The 14,454-nt window shown below is 38.1% G+C and overlaps 1 long non-coding RNA gene across 3 annotated transcripts in view; it reads left to right on the forward strand.

The window, feature by feature from the left end:
• The window catches only part of LOC116586090, a 258,554-nt gene that overhangs the window by 170,484 nt on the left and 73,616 nt on the right, over window positions 1-14,454 (forward strand). The window contains exon 1 of one of the 3 annotated variants that reach the window (XR_004283885.1): window positions 7,306-7,380. The exons of the other annotated variants lie outside the window; for them this stretch is intronic. This is a non-coding gene — a long non-coding RNA (uncharacterized LOC116586090). Of the gene's footprint in view, window positions 1-7,305; window positions 7,381-14,454 lie in introns of those variants that run through there. 3 annotated transcript variants of the gene reach the window in all.

Below are 14,454 nucleotides of genomic sequence, written 5' to 3' on the forward strand. Positions count from 1 at the left end.
TGCTCTGAATATATCATGCCAGCTCTTTCTGGCCTGCCTGGTCTCTGTGGATAAGTCTGCTGCCAATCTAATATTTTTATCATTGTATGTTACAGACTTCTTTTCCCGGGCTGCTTTCAGGATTTTCTCTTTGTCATTAAGACTTGTAAATTTTACTATTAGGTGACGGGGTGTGGGCCTATTCTTATTGATTTTGAGGGGCGTTCTCTGAACCTCCTGAATTTTGATGCTCGTTCCCTTTGCCATATTGGGGAAATTCTCCCCAATAATTCTCTCCAGTATACCTTCTGCTCCCCTCTCTCTTTCTTCTTCTTCTGAAATCCCAATTATTCTAATGTTGTTTTGTCTTATGGTGTCACTTATCTCTCGAATTCTCCCCTTGTGGTCCAGTAGCTGTTTGTCCCTCTTTTGCTCAGCTTCTTTATTCTCTGTCATTTGGTCTTCTATATCGCTAATTCTTTCTTCTGCCTCATTTATCCTGGCAATGAGAGCCTCCATTTTTGATTGCATCTCATTAATAGCTTTTTTTTTATTTCAACTTGGTTAGATTTTAGCACTTTTATTTCTCCAGAAAGGGCTTTTATATCTCCCAAGAGGGTTTCTCTAATATCTTCCATGCCTTTTTCGAGCCAGGCTAGAACCTTGAGAATTGTCATTCTGAACTCTAGAGCTGACATATTACCAATGTCTATATTGATTAGGTCCCTAGCCTTCAGTACTGCCTCTTGTTCTTTTTTTGTGGTGAATTTTTCTGCCTTGTCATTTTGTCCAGATAAGAGTATATGAAGGAGCAAGTAAAATACTAAAAGGGTGGCAACAACCCCAGGAAAATATGCTTTAAACAAATAAGAAGAGATCCCAAATCAGGAGGGGAGATAAAGGGGATAAAAAGAGGTTCATAAATAAAGAAAGAAAGAAAAAAAAAGAAAAAAGAAAAAAGTTAAAAAAAGAAAACAAATAAAGAAAAGTATAAAAAAGAAAAAAATATATATATATTAGATAAACTAGTTTAAAAACGTAAAAAAGGAAAAGGGTAAAAGTTAAAAAAAATTTAGCAGAAGAAGAGAAAAAAAATGAAAAAGAAAAAAAAAATGAACTGCAAGACTAAAGAATCATAGGGAGAAAGCCATGTGTTCTGTGCTTTGCTTTCTCCTCCTCCGGATTTCTGCTGCTCTCCTTGATTGAAACTGCACTTCTTGGTAGGTGAACTTGGTCTTGACTGGATTTCTTATTGATCTTCTGGGGGGGGGGGCCTGTTGTATTGATTCCCAAGTGTCTTTGCCCCAGGCGGAATTGCACCGCCCTTACCGGGGGCCGGGCTGAGTAATCTGCTCGGGTTTGCTTTCAGGAGCTTTTCTTCCCTGAGCACTTTCCATAGAGTTCCGGAGGACGGGAATACAAATGGCGGCCTCCTGGTCTCCGGCCCAGAAGAGCCGAGAGCCCGGGGCCCCACTCCTCAGTGCGCCCTCAGAGACCAGCGCCCAGTAACTCCTGTCTGCCTGGCCTCCGGCAGCGCTCCAAGCTCACCGAGCCTGCGACCGGTTCAAGGTAACACCGAGGTGCAAGTTCACTGTCGGCTCTGTCTCTGTAGCCGGCTTCCCCGTTCTACTACCTTTAAGCTCTGTGACACTCAGACACCCCCGATCCTTCTGTGACCCTGCGGGACCGCGGCCACACTGACCCCGCATGGGCTTCACCCGGTTTAGCCTCTGGAGCGATGACCCTCAGCGGAACAGACTTTTAAAAGTCCTGATTTTGTGCTCCATTGCTCTGCCACTTGCCGGGAGCCGGCACCTCCCCTGGGGTCTATCTTCCCGTCGCTTTGGATTCACTTCTCCGCCAGTCCTACCTTTCAGAAAGTGCTTGTTTTCTGTTTCTAGAATTGCTGTTCTTCTTCTCTTCAATCTGCCAATGGATTTGTAGGTGTTTGCAATCTTTAGATAAGCTATCTAGCTAATCTCCTGCTAGCTGAAGTAGTCTCAGCCTGCTACTTCTCCGCCATCTTGACTCCTCCCCCCATTTTATTTTATTTTATTATATTTTATTTTATTTTATTTTTATCTTTTGATTGCTGTGGCTAGGTCTTCCAGGACAGTGTTGAATGAAAGTGGTGCGTAGACATCCCTGTCTTGTTCCTGACCTTAAGGGATAAGCTCTCCATTTTCCCCATTGAGTATGGTGTTTGCTGTGGGTTTTTCAAATATGGCCTTTATTATGTTGAGGTATGTTCCCTCTAAACCTACTTTGTTGAGGCCCTTATACTGAATGGATGCACTTTGTCAAATATGTTTTCTGTATCTGTTAAAATGACCACATATATTTTAGCCTTTCTTTTACTGATGTGATATACTATGTTGATTTGCAAATATTGAACCACCCTTGTATCCCAGGAATAAATCCCACTTGATTGTGGTGAATTATTTTTAATGTATTTTTGGATTTGGTTTGTTAATGTTTTGTTGAATATTCCACATCTTGTGTTCATCAGGGATACAGGCCTATAGTTCCTTTTTTTTTTTTTTTTTTTTGAGGCGTCTTTATCTGGTTTTGGTGTCAGGGTTACACTGGCCTCACAGAATGAATTTGGAAGTTTTTCTTCTTTTTTTGAGGGGGATAGTTTGAGAAGAATAGGTATTAGCTCTCCTTGTTTGGTAGAGTTTTGAATTCTACCAAATGTTTGAATGTTTGGTAGAATTTGCCTATTAATGCCATCTGCTTCTGGACTTCTTGCTGGGAGATTTCAATTTCTGATTCTCCTCGCTGGTAATCAGTCTGTTTAAATTTTCTGTTTCTTCCTGCTTCAGTTTTGGTAGGTTATCTGTTTCTAGGAATCTATCTATTTCTCTTAAGTTGTCTGACTTGTTGGCATGTAGTTTTTCAGAATATCAAATCAATTGAATATAAACTCTGAAAGATTAAAGAATGTCATTTATAAGTCTTTTGGTAAGTAAACTTAAGCTAATACAATAGCATAAGATTTCATTTATTTCCAGTTGCAGAAGACATAGATGTCTGCTAAGAAATCTTGATAGAGTTTTAGCCAGTAATCCTGTAAGAAACAAATCCATTGTAGTGAATCACTCATTCCGTTTCTTTATTAAGTAATTGATAGATGGTAGTTGGCAAGATCTCCTGGAAAGAACATTTACATAAAAACAAAAAAGGTCACTGAAATTGTAAAGCTAAATATTAAAGAGAAATAAGTGTAAAATTACTTTCATAAAAATTTGAACAAACCAATATATTAAATGACAAACAAAGAAAAATATACAAATAATTAGAATGCTAATGGAATAGAAAATTATATTTATATAGTATCAGAGCAGTGATTGATTGCTAAGCTGTTGAGCTGTTTATTCATTTCCAAGGAGAGTCATTAATTTAGCAAGTTTTATCCCTGATACAATTTCCAAGAGCTATTATTTTTCAAATGGATTTTTAAGAATGACAATGAAGAAGAATTGAAATTGCAACACTGAGTAGGCTTTGCCATGATTCACAATTATTCTAATACTGATAACTAATACATATCAAATGGTTTATTCAATAATTTCCATTTGTCAGATGGAATGGCTAATCTTATTATAAAAATATTATATTCCTTGTTCAAGCTGATATGTATAATTACAGATAAAATCCTGGCTGTTTAAAAAATCTTAAATAAAACCATTACTGCATAATGGTCAGGCTGTGGTTTTACCCATAAAACTTACTAAAAGAACTGCGAAGAGTTTGAGGTACTTTTTGTTTTACTCTCACTGACCAAAGGTGGATAACCCGATAACTATAATTAAAATTAAAGAGTTTGTAATGAGAAAGCTCAGATAGAAGGCAACTAAGAAATTCAAGACCACAACAGATTCATTGGTATTTTTTCAAGCCAGAAATTAGTTTCCAGTATGTTTAAATGCAAATCCAGAATTTAAGATCCAATGTTGATTAAATACTAATAAGCAGAATTTTCCTGTCTTAGTAGCAGACTAGTAGTTCATGCTTCGCTAGTTCTCAATTTGTAAATAGGCACACATGATGGTGCTTAAAACTACCACACTGACATCGGTCTTATCTTAGATTCAAGGCAATGGAAATGAAATGACAATAACTTATCTGCATTGCAAATTTCCCTCGCTTAAAACAATGATGGTGACTTTTGGAATGTAGTAAAAAGGTTTTGTCTGCCACATATTCTGTAATTTATGGATTTTTACAGGCTGATTTGATACAAGCGTTCAACTACAGAAATTCTCTTTGTCACCACTTCAGACAGAATCTCTCCTTCCTTTCCACTCAACTCCTAGGATACAATATGAGTATGGCTAAAGAGGGACAGGTTAGGGAGATCATTACTTTTTTGGATACAGATATATTAGATAACAAAAGCCATGTAGTTCTGAAAAATACCAAGTGCTTTAGGATTAAAGCCTGTTAAGACAGGAGTCAATTTTTTTTTAAAGATTTTATTTATTTACTTGACAGAGAGAGATCACAAGTAGGCAGTGAGGCAGGCAGAGAGAGGGAGAGGAGGAAGCAGGCTCCCTGCTGAGCAGAGAGCCCGATGCGGGACCCGATCCCAGGACCCCGAGACCATGACCCGAGCCGAAGGCAGAGGCTCAACCCACTGAGCCACCCAGGAACCCCAGGAGTCAATTTTTATGTTATAATTTGGTTGTAAGCAACTGTTATACATTTATAATATGTACAGAGAGTGAACCCAATCGCCAAGCAGAAAAATTCCGGTAGAAGTTAGGATCAGCCTTAGGAACTTTAATTTCAGTGAGTCAGATGCTCATCAATGACACTAGGTTCTTGATCTGTGATGTTTTCTTTTTCCAAAAACTCAAAAGAAAATGGGAGCACCCCAAAAGCACCTTTTGTTGAAGGGTGAATAAATAAAAGCAAAATGCCAGATCCAGTCCTGGAAAATAATCTGAAACAGAAATCAGAGCATGATTTTAAAATATTGAAAAAAATATGTATATATGCTTGAAAAATAAGTGTTACAATAAATATTTTAGAATATATTTGATTTGTAGTCTTAAAAAATTTTAAGGAAAAGGTTTGTTGAGGACATGACAGAATTATGCAGATTGATTAAAAGGCAGTATTATAATACAGGGAACAAAAGAATGAAACCAAAAATTCATGGTAGAATAAAAGTCTTTGTTATTGTTGTAAAAAAAGTAGTATAAAAAAAGATTAGAATTAGAGGGCAAATCCATCATCTCTTTAAGAACGCATGGCAGGGAGAATAAGGGATGAAAACAAGTGATGAAAGAATTCACATTTAAAACCCAAGGAATGGGCGCCTGGGTGGCTCAGTGGGTTAAGCCGCTGCCTTCGGCTCAGGTCATGATCTCGGGGTCCTGGGATCGAGTCCCGCATCGGGCTCTCTGCTCAGCAGGGAGCCTGCTTCTCTCTCTCTCTCTCTGCCTGCCTCTCTGTCTACTTGTGATCTCTGTCTGTCAAATAAACAAATAAAATCTTTAAAAAAAAATAAATAAAACCCAAGGAATGAGTTTTTGTGAAAGATAAAGGAAAAATTCACTAGGAACACAATTAAGTGATGCAATAGAAAAAATAATTCTTAACTTTAAAAAATATGAATGTACAATCAAATTGACTTATGATGTCTCAGAAACAATTACTTAAAAAAAAACAGAAGGTGAAAGTTTTGAGCAGCAGTGTTAAATCACAATTTTATATTTTTAAGTGTAGAAATGTTTAGGAACAACTTAACCAATTTATTTCACTTATACTTCCTTATTACATATGGCTAAGATTTATATATGATAAGAATCTATGACTAAATTAAGACCAAAATAACTCTTTGAATGAGTTAAAAATTCTAAGTAGTAAGAAGTATAATACTATAGTTTAATTAACAGTATTAAATCACATATTTTAAGCTCAACGTATGCCAAAAGAAGTTCCCCTAAATTCAGAAATAGAGCTTGCCAGAAATTTGTTTTCGGAATAACAGCTGTTGTATGCAAACTACAAAATCTGTGTTATTTCAAATGGAGAAGGAGTATATTAGAAAAATATTAGATAGTCTGTTGACTGTTACATTAGAAAAAGTCTTTGTTTTCACACTATTTAGGTAGTAGGAAGTATTCCCAGCAAAATTCCCTATTGTACTCTGCTCATCAAAGTAGAAATAGTATTTTGAATAAGTAGAAAAAGATCTTAATTGAAGGAGAGAAAATCATTGGAAAGCATCTCTATTTAATGGATACCTCCTTATTATATAAAATATTTTCTCCTTAAATTACTTAAAGTAAAATATGTCTCTAATGGGTACCTCATTAAAAAAAAAATGCAAACAAAAATTGTCAATTTTTTTTTGCTTTTGCTTTTAAACCATTTTTAATTTAGGAAATTTCTGCAGTGTGGCCATGACCTGATTAAGCTATAAAACCCAAAGATAGTATAATTTTTAAATATTCATGTAGTATAGTAGGATCCAATTGATATTTATTATTTTGACCTTGAGAATGATGTCATTTTTTTCATAAAAGTTAACATTTGTAGCTATTTCAAAATAATGTTACTGATTTCCCTCATGAGTTTATAGCATAAGATTATTTACCTGGGTTTTACAGTTACAGATTTTTTAAAATCTATATGACCATTGAATACTAAGAACCCAGCGCCAAGTACTTTTGCTTCAAGTTGTTTTTGTACATAATATAAAATACTGTCGACTTCAAGTTTCATCATCACTCATTTGAGAAAAATTACAAAGTTCCTGTATCACAGACTAAAAGAAATACACGTCATCTTAAAAATGATTCTATTATTCCTAAATATACAGTACAATTAAAATTGTATAAATAGAAGTATACCTGCTTTCCCAGGTAAAAATTAAAAATTTCTTAAGCATCTTCTATATTTATCTTTAAGTAATGAATGTGAATTACTTTCTAATAACTTTTGGTTGACATTATATCATAAATATGTCCAAAATACCTTTTCATTTCCAGAAGCCCTTGCCAAGAGATATCATTTATATTGCCTATGGCAGACATTTTAGTTTTCACATCATATTTCTTCTGTCTGTATATGATTTCAGTAGTCAGCTGTGGAAAGACTCATTCTGCACTTGCTTTATTCCATCTCAAATGTGTGCCACTCAGTTTTCCATTCTGCCTCAGGATCTTTTTGGTGCTGCAACAGTCTAATTTGATGACATGCATGTACAACATAAAGTGTGAGATGGTTGTTGCCTGTAAGAACGCCTCTCGAACCAATGAGGGGTGAGGGAGTCACTGGATAAATGCGCTGGTTTCTTTTCATTCGGGTCGACATCACCGGAGGACTCCTTCACTTCTTGGAGGTCACATCTAACTTCTTAGGGGTCACAGCTAAGTCTTCCCTGTGGTATTAATAATGACTCTTATATTGATTTTCCATCTTCCCTGACTCTTCCTCTTTCCACTCCTTCATTTATGCTTCTTGGTACCGCCTCACAATAACCTACTTCTATCCCAGTCTAACCTCGTGCTCTGCTTGAGGTGAAGCACATGATGATATCTCTGCCCTAGAAAACAGACTTTCAGTAGATTCTGGAACACAATAACATTAGTATTTGTAGAATTATCATGTGTGATAGACTGGGCATGGTGAGCTAGAAAAAGTGACAGTTGGGGAATGCATTAAGTCTAGCATTCAAATAGTGTAAGCTCAGTTGTAGTGGTGAGAAATGTGAAGTTGTCTGCTTTCAGTTAGCTGCCTTAGAAGCCATGAAGAAATAGTGAAAAGTTCGGGTCAATGAACATCACTTAAAACACACTGTAAAAGTCATGGCCATGTTTAGGGGGGGAGGAGTCAAGATGGCGGAAAAGTAGCAGGCTGAGACTACTTCAGCTAGCCGGAGATCAGCTAGATAGCTTATCTAAAGATTGCAAACACCTGAAAATCCATCGGCAGATCGAGGAGAAGAAGAACAGCAATTCTGGAAACAGAAAAACAACCACTTTCTGAAAGGTAGGACCGGCAGAGAAGTGAATCCAAAGCGACGGGAAGATAGACCCTGGGAGGAGGGGCCGGCTCCCGGCAAGCTGCGGAGCAACGGCGCACAAAATCAGGACTTTTAAAAGTCTGTTCCGCTGAGGGACATCGCTCCAGAGGCTAAACCTGGGCAAAGCCCACGCGGGGTCAGCGTGGCCTCAGGTCCCGCAGGGTCACAGAAGGATCGGGGGTGTCTGAGTGTCGCAGAGCTTGCGGGTATTGGAAGGGGAAAGCTGGCTACAGAGACAGAGCTGACAGTAAGCTCACAGCTCGGTGTTACCTTGAACTGGTCGCAGGCTTGGTGAGCTCGGAGCACGGCTGGAGGTCAGGCAGACGGGAGTAACTGGGCGCTGTTCTCTGAGGGCGCACTGAGTAGTGGGGCCCTGGGCTCTCGGCTCCTCTGGGCCGGAGACCAGGAGGCCGCCATTTGTATTCCCGTCCTCCGGAACTCTACGGAAAGTGCTCAGGGAACAAAAGCTCCTGAAAGCAAACCCGAGCGGATTACGCACCCCGGCCCCTGATAAGGGCGGTACAATTCCGCCTGGGGCAAAGACACTTGAGAATCACTACAACAGGCCCCTCCCCCAGAAGATCAACAAGAAATCCAGCCAAGACCAAGTTCACCTACCAAGGAGTGCGGTTTCAATACCAAGGAGAGCAGCAGAATTCCACAGGAGGAGAAAGCAAAGCACGAAACTCATGGCTTTTTCCCTGTGATTTTTTTTAGTCTTGCAGTTAAAGTAATTTTTATTTTCATTTTTTGTTTCTTTTCTCGCCTTCTGGTTAAATTTTTTTTTAACCTTTACCTTTTTCTTTTTTAACGTTTTTAACTAGTCTATCTAATATATATATATTTTCTTTTTTATATTTTTCTTATTTGTTTTCTTTTTTTAAATTTTTTTCTTTTCTTTTTTTTTCCTTTTTTCTTTTTTTTTTTTCTTTCTTCCTTTTTGAACCTCTTTTTATCCCCTTTCTCCCCCCTCACGATTTGGGATCTCTTCTAATTTGGTTAAAGCATATTTTCCTGGGGTTGTTGCCACCCTTTTAGTATTTTACTTGTTCCTTCATATACTCTTATCTGGACAAAATGACAAGACGGAAAATTCAACACAAAAAAAAGAACAAGAGGCAGTACCGAAGGCTAGGGACCTAATCAATACAGACATTGGTAATATGTCAGATCAAGAGTTCAGAATGACAATTCTCAAGGTTCTAGCCGGGCTCGAAAAAAGCATGGAAGATATTAGAGAAACCCTCTTGGGAGATATAAAAGCCCTTTCTGGAGAAATAAAAGAACTAAAATCTAACCAAGTTGAAATCAAAAAAGCTATTAATGAGGTGCAATCAAAAATGGAGGCTCTCACTGCTAGGATAAATGAGGCAGAAGAAAGAATTAGTGATATAAGACCAAATGACAGAGAATAGGGAAGCTGAGCAAAAGAGTGACAAACAGCTACTGGACCACGAGGGGAGAATTGGAGAGATAAGTGACACCATAAGACGAAACAACATTAGAATAATTGGGATTCCAGAAGAAGAAGAAAGAGAGAGGGGAGCAGAAGGTATACTGGAGAGAATTATTGGGGAGAATTTCCCCAATATGGCAAAGGGAACGAGCATCAAAATTCAGGAGGTTCAGAGAACGCCCCTCAAAATCAATAAGAATAGGCCCACACCCCGTCACCTAATAGTAAAATTTACAAGTCTCAGTGACAAAGAGAAAATCCTGAAAGCAGCCTGGGAAAAGAAGTCTGTAACATACAAAGGTAAAAATATTAGATTGGCAGCTGACTTATCCACAGAGACCTGGCAGGCCAGAAAGAGCTGGCATGATATTTTCAGAGCACTAAATGAGAAAAACATGCAGCCAAGAATACTATATCCAGCTAGGCTATCATTGAAAATAGAAGGAGAGTTTAAAAGCTTCCAGGACAAACAAAAACTGAAAGAATTTGCAAACACCAAACCAGCCCTACAGGAAATATTGAAAGGGGTCCTCTAAGCAAAGAGAGAGCCTACAAGTGGTAGATCAGAAAGGAACAGAGACCGAATACAGTAACAGTCACCTTACAGGCAATACAATGGCACTAAATTCATATCTCTCAATAGTTACCCTGAATGTTAATGGGCTAAATGCCCCTGTCAAAAGACACAGGGTATCAGAATGGATAAAAAAACAAAACCCATCTATATGTTGCCTCCAAGAAACTCATTTTAAGCCCGAAGACACCTCCAGATTTAAAGTGAGGGGGTGGGAAAGAATTTACCATGCTAATGGACATCAGAAGAAAGCAGGAGTGGCAATCCTTATATCAGATCAATTAGATTTTAAGCCAAAGACTATAATAAGAGATGAGGAAGGACACTATATCATACTCAAAGGGTCTGTCCAACAAGAAGATCTAACAATTTTAAATATCTATGCCCCCAACGTGGGAGCAGCCAAGTATATAAACCAATTAATAACAAAATCAAAGAAACACATCAACAATAATACAATAATAGTAGGGGACTTTAACACTCCCCTCACTGAAATGGACAGATCATCCAAGCAAAAGATCAGCAAGGAAATAAAGGCCTTAAACGACACACTGGACCAGATGGACATCACAGATATATTCAGAACATTTCACCCCAAAGCAACAGAATACACATTCTTCTCTAGTGCACATGGAACCTTCTTCAGAATAGATCACATCCTTGGTCCTAAATCAGGACTCAACCGGTATCAAAAGATTGGGATCATTCCCTGCATATTTTCAGACCACAATGCTCTAAAGCTAGAACTCACCACAAAAGGAAGTTTGGGAAGAACCCAAATACATGGAGACTAAACAGCATCCTTCTAAAGAATGAATGGGTCAACCAGGAAATTAAAGAAGAATTGAAAAAATTCATGGAAACAAATGATAATGAAAATACAACGGTTCAAAATCTGTGGGACACAACAAAGGCAGTCCTGAGAGGAAAATATATAGCGGTACAAGCCTTTCTCAAGAAACAAGAAAGGTCTCAGGTTCACAACCTAACCCTACACCTAAAGGAGCTGGAGAAAGAACAAGAAAGAAACCCTAAGCCCAGCAGGAGAAGAGAAATCATAAAGATCAGAGCAGAAATCAATGAAATAGAAACCAAAAAAATAGTAGAACAAATCAACGAAACTAGGAGCTGGTTCTTTGAAAAAATTAATAAAATTGATAAACCCCTGGCCAGACTTATCAAAAAGAAAAGAGAAAGGACCCAAATAAATAAAATCATGAATGAAAGAGGAGAGATCACAACTAACACCAAAGAAATACAAACTATTATAAGAACATACTATGAGCAACTCTACACCAACAAATTTGACAATCTGGAAGAAATAGATGCATTCCTAGAAACATATAAACTACCACAACTGAACCAGGAAGAAATAGAAAGCCTGAAAAGACCCATGACCAGTAAGGAGATTGAAACAGTCATTAAAAATCTCCAAGCAAACAAAAGCCCAGGGCCAGACAGCTTCCCGGGGGAATTCTACCAAACATTTAAAGAAGAACTAATTCCTATTCTCCTGAAACTGTTCCAAAAAATAGAAATGGAAGGAAAACTTCCAAACTCATTTTATGAGGCCAGCATCACCTTGATCCCAAAACCAGACAAGGATCCCATCAAAAAAGAGAGCTATAGACCAATATCCTTGATGAACACAGATGCAAAAATACTCAACAAAATACTAGCCAATAGGATTCAACAGTACATTAAAAGGATTATTCACCACGACCAAGTGGGATTTATTCCAGGGCTGCAAGGTTGGTTCAACATCCGCAAATCAGTCAATGTGATACAACACATCAATAAGAGAAAGAACAAGAACCATATGATACTCTCAATAGATGCTGAAAAAGCATTTGACAAAGTACAGCATCCCTTCCTGATCAAAACTCTTCAAAGTGTAGGGATAGAGGGCACATACCTCAATATCATCAAAGCCATCTATGAAAAATCCACCGCAAATATCATTCTCAATGGAGAAAGACTGAAAGCTTTTCCGCTAAGGTCAGGAACACAGCAGGGATGTCCATTATCACCACTGCTATTCAACATAGTACTAGAGGTCCTAGCCTCAGCAATCAGACAACAAAAGGAAATTAAAGGCATCCAAATCGGCAAAGAAGAAGTCAAATTATCACTCTTCGCAGATGATATGATACTATATGTGGAAAACCCAAAAGACTCCACTCCAAAACTGCTAGAACTTATACAGGAATTCAGTAAAGTGTCAGGATATAAAATCAATGCACAGAAATCAGTTGCATTTCTCTACACCAACAGCAAGACAGAAGAAAGAGAAATTAAGGAGTCCATCCCATTTACAATTGCACCCAAAACCATAAGATACCTAGGAATAAACCTAACCAAAGAGGCACAGAATCTATACTCAGAAAACTATAAAGTACTCATGAAAGAAATTGAGGAAGACACAAAGAAATGGAAAAATGTTCCATGCTCCTGGATTGGAAGAATAAATATTGAGAAAATGTCTATGCTACCTAAAGCAATCTACACATTTAATGCAATTCCTATCAAAGTACCATCCATCTTTTTCAAAGAAATGGAACAAATAATTCTAAAATTTATATGGAACCAGAAAAGACCTCGAATAGCCAAAGGGATATTGAAAAAGAAAGCCAATGTTGGTGGCATCACAATTCCGGACCTCAAGCTCTATTACAAAGCTGTCATCATCAAGACAGCATGGTACTGGCACAAAAACAGACACATAGATCAATGGAACAGAATAGAGAGCCCAGAAATAGACCCTCAACTCTACAGTCAACTAATCTTCGACAAAGCAGGAAAGAATGTCCAATGGAAAAAAGACAGCCTCTTCAATAAATGGTGCTGGGAAAACTGGACAGCCACATGCAGAAAAATGAAATTGGACCATTTCCTTACACCACACACGAAAATAGACTCAAAATGGATGAAGGACCTCAATGTGCGAAAGGAATCCATCAAAATCCTTGAGGAGAACACAGGCAGCAACCTCTTCGACCTCAGACGCAGCAACATTTTCCTAGGAACAACGCCAAAGGCAAGGGAAGCAAGGGCAAAAATGAACTATTGGGATTTCATCAAGATCAAAAGCTTTTGCACAGCAAAGGAAACAGTGAACAAAATCAAAAGACAACTGAAAGAATGGGAGAAGATATTTGCAAACGACATATCAGATAAAGGACTAGTGTCCAGAATCTATAAAGAACTTAGCAAACTCAACACCCAAAGAACAAATAATCCAATCAAGAAATGGGCAGAGGACCTGAACAGACATTTCTGCAAAGAAGACATCCAGATGGCCAACAGACACATGAAAAAGTGCTCCATATCACTCGGCATCAGGGAAATACAAATCAAAACCACAATGAGATATCACCTCACACCAGTCAGAATGGCTAAAATAAACAAGTCAGGAAATGACAGATGCTGGCGAGGATGCGGAGAAAGGGGAACCCTCCTCCACTGTTGGTGGGAATGCAAGCTGGTGCAGCCACTCTGGAAAACAGCATGGAGGTTCCTCAAAATGTTGAAAATAGAACTGCCCTATGACCCAGCAATTGCACTATTGGGTATTTACCCTAAAGATACAAACGTAGTGATCCAAAGGGGCACGTGCACCCGAATGTTTATAGCAGCAATGTCCACAATAGCCAAACTATGGAAAGAACCTAGATGTCCATCAACAGATGAATGGATCAAGAAGATGTGGTATATATACACAATGGAATACTATGCAGCCATCAAAAGAAATGAAATCTTGTCATTTGCGACAACATGGATGGAACTAGAGCGTATCGTGCTTAGCGAAATAAGTCAAGCAGAGAAAGACAACTACCATATGATCTCCCTGATATGAGGAAGTGGTGATGCAACATGGGGGCTTAAGTGGGTAGGAGAAGAATAAATGAAACAAGATGGGATTGGGAGGGAGACAAACCATAAGTGACTCTTAATCTCACAAAACAAACTGAGGGTTCCTGGGGGGAGGGGGTTTGGGAGAAGGGGGTGGGATTATGGACATTGGGGAGGGTATGTGCTTTGGTGAGTGCTGTGAAGTGTGTAAACCTGGTGATTCACAGACCTGTATCCCTGGGGATAAAAATATATGTTTATAAAAAATAAAAAATTAAATTAAAAAAAAAGTCATGGCCATGTTTAAAGTGAATATCCTTTATGGCAGTCATGGGGCAAACATTAGTAAAACTCAGGATCAAGCCTCAATTATAAGAGTGACAAAACAAACTAATCAATTAAAGGTTTCTAATTTGATAGTTTGCTAGAAAAGCTTTGGCAGAATCTTAAGGAATAGCCTGGGGATTAGGAAATTTTAGAATGGCCTTATTATATGAAACCAGAGAACCCACCAGCTGAAAAATAGTCCTCAATAAATGCTTAAGAATATTT

This window comes from Mustela erminea, chromosome 3, assembly GCF_009829155.1.
Source record: "Mustela erminea isolate mMusErm1 chromosome 3, mMusErm1.Pri, whole genome shotgun sequence".
Lineage (NCBI taxonomy): Eukaryota > Metazoa > Chordata > Mammalia > Carnivora > Mustelidae > Mustela > Mustela erminea.